Source organism: Tupaia chinensis, unplaced genomic scaffold, assembly GCF_000334495.1.
Source record: "Tupaia chinensis unplaced genomic scaffold, TupChi_1.0 Scaffold000661_1, whole genome shotgun sequence".
Lineage (NCBI taxonomy): Eukaryota > Metazoa > Chordata > Mammalia > Scandentia > Tupaiidae > Tupaia > Tupaia belangeri.
The window spans coordinates 123,562-128,211 of NW_006160183.1; positions in this window are offsets into that span (position 1 = coordinate 123,562).

Sequence of the window (4,650 nt, forward strand, 5' to 3'; positions counted from 1 at the left end):
TGTGTGCATGCTTGCATAAAATCCCAAAAGGAGAATGGAGGAGAAGGGATTGCAGCATGACCATCCTCTCAGGAGGGTGATTTCTCACTTTCTGTCTGCCTATCTCCCTCTGTCTCTCAGGTGAGTGCACGCACCCTGTAGCAAAAAGAAAAAAAAGCTCTTCACAAAACAAAAACAAGGGACCAGCTGTTAGCATCTTGGCCATGTCGCTGGACTCCCATGTAGTCGATTGTGGTTCGAGTCCTCGACCTGGGGGCTTAAACTCACACCAGGTGCATGCGTGTGCGTGCCCAAGATCCTGAGAGTAGAATGGAGGAGAAGGGATTGCAGTGTGGCCATCCCCCCTGGGGGGTGTTTCTCGCTTTCTGTCTCTCCGTTTCTCTCTGACGAGCGCATGTGCCTCTGGAAAAGTAAAAACCTCTCCAGAAACCAAAAACAAACAAAAAAACAAAAACAAAACCAACAATGGAGGAAGAACAAGTTAAATGAGGGGAAGAAAATTAGACAAATCTAGAATGTAAACAAAACTGTCCTGGATTCTTCAAAAACACCAATGTCATGAAAAACAAACAAAAGTGGAAAACTGATCTAGGGTAAAAGAATTAAAAGAGTCTAAAGAGACATAAGCTGCCTCATAAGTACAACTCTCATTGGATCCTGCTTAGAGAAACAAACAAACAAACAAAACAGCTTTTAAAACATTTTGGGGACCAACTGTGGTGGCCACTGCATGATACTGAATAAGAATAAGAATGCTCTGGGTTTAGATCCCAGGTATAGGTTGACCTTAACATACTGGATATATTGACCTTAACATACTGCCACCCACAATCCTGGCTGAGTCTTGGCATGGTAAGACTTTGTTAAGGATACCTGTATCTCTTTTTATTCCTCTCTCTCTCTCTCTTTTTTTTTCCTAGAGAGTGAGCATGCCAGAAAGACAGAGAAAGAGAGAGAGAGAGACAGAAAGCGAGAAATCACCTTCCGGGGGGATGGTGATGTCACAATCCTTTCTCCTCTCTTCTCCTCTCAGGATTTTGGGCACACATGCACGTGCACCTATCATAATTTTCAAGCAGCTGGGTCCAGAACTCGAATTGTAATCAACCAGGTAGGAGTCCAGCACCTTAACCACTATGCCACCTACTGCCCCTCCCCTCATTTTAATAACAAACTTAAAAAAAAAAAAAATCCCAGCCACAACAAAAATCTTTGAGACAATCGGGAAAATGTAAATCTAGATCGGATCTAAGATGACATGGAATTTTTTTTTAAGTGTGATAAATGTATTGCAATTTTGTAGAATGTTTTTAATTTTAGGAGAAATATGTAAAATGTAGAGATGAAGTATGATGTCTGCAACATTTTTTCAAATGGTTCAGCCAATAAAACTGTGTGTCTATATGTGGTGTGTGTATGTGGAGAGAGAGAGATAGAAAGAAAGAGGCAGAGAAAAGAAAACAAAGCACAGGTGGCAAATTAGCCATTGTTGAAACTAAGTTGATAGTACATGTATGAGTGGCTTATTGTACTATTCTCTCAATCTTTCTGCATATTTGAAATTTTAAAAATTAAATAGTTAAATCATTGTTGGAAATATTTGGCAGTTTAAAAGTTTATGCTTTTGGGCTGGCTCTGTGGCACAGTGATGATATGTAGCTCAGGAGAAGCTGTATCAATCTGGTGACTGTGTTTTGAATTCTTGGCTGGGTCATTCTGAAACACTGAGCATGTACACAAATCCATCAGACTAGAGGACTAGAGGAAGGGGGTTATGCCATGACTGGATCCTGGGTAGAATGCTTGTCTTTTGGGACCAGCAGTTAGTGTAATGGCTATGTTACTGTACTCCCACCTAGTCGACTGTGGTTCGAGTCCTGGACCTGGCCGCTTAAAACTTGCGGCATGGCCACCCCCCCTGGGGGGTGATTTCTCGCTTTCTGTCTCTGTCTCTCTCTGTCTGGTGAGCGCACAAATTTTCTTGAGAGATTTTTGCTATAGGGCACATGAGTTCGCCAGCACGACAGAGAGAGATGAGAGACAGACAGCGAGAAATCACCCTCTGGGGAGGGATGGACACACAACAATCCCTTGTCCTCCATTCTTCTCTTGGGATTTTGGGCACACATGCACACACGCTGGCGAGAGTTTAAGCCACCGGGTTCAGGACTCAAACTGCGGTCAACTACGTGGGACTCCAGTGACATAGCCATTATGCCAACTGCAGGTCCCAAGAAAAAAATATTTTAAAAAAGCTTATAGAGACAAGCAAATGTTGAAGCAGTTATGTCACTGGACTCCCAGATGATCAACTACGGTTCGAGTCCTGGCTTCAAAATCACGCCAGGCACGTGTACGTGCATGTCCAAGATCCTGTAGGAGAATGGAGAAGAAGGGATTATGGGGAGGCCCTTTCCCTCTCACTATCTCTCTCTCTCTATCCCTTTCTTTCTGACAAGCATGCACGTCCTAAGGCAAAAAACTCTAAAAAAAAAAAATCTTATGTATGGCAAAACAGAAGTTCTTTCATTCCTCATCAATCCTATTATTGTAATACAGGACATCTATTGGGTCGTCAGATAAAGTCATGATGCATTTTTGCATAGAGAAACAGAAAATACATCATGATTTTTCTGATGACCCAATATGTCTCATCCATCCCCACCTGCGTGTCTGGAGTTGTGTCATTTCCCAGAGGTCATTTCACCCTGGGTCTGGTGAAGGTGAGAAGGTGACTATAAAGAAAAAAGATTTTTTTCCCTAAGTGATTCTCATTTCCTTATACAGAGGGGAAATCAAACTCTTCCCTTTCAGGAAAGGCCCTCTGTTGATTTTCTGAAGCCACAGAGGTGATAATTTCCCAGTAAATGTACTTTCTTGTATCGATGTGTTTTGAGAGCACCAAATAAAATGAAAGAGATTTAGAAAGTCCAGAAATTAGTCCATATCCTTCTAATCAAGCCTCAACAGGGTGCACATATGAGCTAAGAGCCACCTTCTCAGAATGGCCCCTGGTTCCTAGTTTCTCTTGAGAAGAGAGGTCAGTGAATCTCAGAGAACAAAATGGGAGATGAGCTTCTAAGCTGACATTGTTTCCAAGAGTTCCATTGAAGATACATGGTAGACATTATGATACTGAGCACAGAATAAGAAAAATGGAAATATGGCAAATTAAGGAGAAAAGGAAGATAGGTTCATTTAGAATATTGTTATTTCAAAGAAGACAATGATTTACTCCAAGTTTCATAAGCACATCCTAGAAATATTGGCTACATAGTTAGATAGGAATGGAAGAAAATGAGAAGGAAAGAGAGGTCCCCAACAATGCCAACTTCTCAGTTGTAATAATTGGCATCCCAATTTTTTAAAGAATTTTTTAAAGAATTATTTTATTTAACTGTATTTTGTTTATTTTAATTTGACCAGAGAGGGACAGAGTGAGAAAGAGAGAGGGGGAGGGAAGTGAGAAAGCAAGCCACCAGGTCCAGGACTTGAACCATGGTAGGCCATGTGGAAGTCCAGCATACTTAACCAACTGCCGACCTCTGGCATCCCAATTTTTTTTTTTATTGGAGAGGTTTTCGCTTTAGGGCGCATGCGCTCGCCAGATGGCATCCCAAATTTTTTCCTCTCAAACCAGTCAAAAGGACTCAAAACACAAGCTACTCTGAAGAAAATGAATTAAAATCTGAGATACCCTTGCAAAAATTTACACAGCCAAATAGTCCCCTGTGTTGCCAACAACATACCAAAAGCATCAGTCATCCCTTTTCTATGAAACCATTGACAGAGTGAAAGTACATTTCCCCCCCAGTTTAATTATCTGGTGGTTAACTGCTTGAATTCTTAATTTCATGAAACTAATACATTCTCTAAATAAGATGAGAAAAAATACAATGTAATAATTATATAAACATAGGACCAGCAGATGGTGTAATGGTTTCATCATTGGACTGCCATGCAGTTCACACTGGTTTGAGTCCCGGACCTTGTGGCTTGAAACTCATGCTGGGTGCGTATGCATGTGTGCCCAAAATCCCGAGAAGAGACTGGAGGAGAAGGAATTGCAACATGGCCATCCCCTGAGGAGTGATTGCTTGCTTTCTGTCTCTTTGTCTCTCTTTGTCTCTGTGTCTCTCTGTCTCAATGGTGAGTGCATGTTCCCTATAGCAAAAATCCCTCAAAAAATTATATAAACAAGGCAGAAGAAGCCGGGCCTTCACAAGAAGGTTCCACATGGCTCCAGCGAACTAGATTTTTCAGGGAATGAAGATTTTCTACCGATAATTCAGCCTCCAACAAACGAGCTAGCAGCTGAATTTCAGGAATTTGAAAGAAACACACCATCCATCAGATGACAAGAAATCACCGCCAGATAACGAAAAATATGGGAAAACGAGAAAATACCTCTCCTCCAAGGGAAAAGAGTAACTCTTCTTCATCCACAAGCAGTTCGGTGAAAATCATGGAAATGTCTGATAAGGAATTTAGAGCATTCATAATGTCGAAGCTAACAGAGATGGAAGAGAAGAGAGATAATGAACTGCTAAAGAGAAAGGAGAAAGAAGTTGACGAGTTCCAGGAGATGAGGAAATTCTTGCAAGATCTAAAAGAGGAATTACACACTTTACAAAAGACTCAAACGGAACT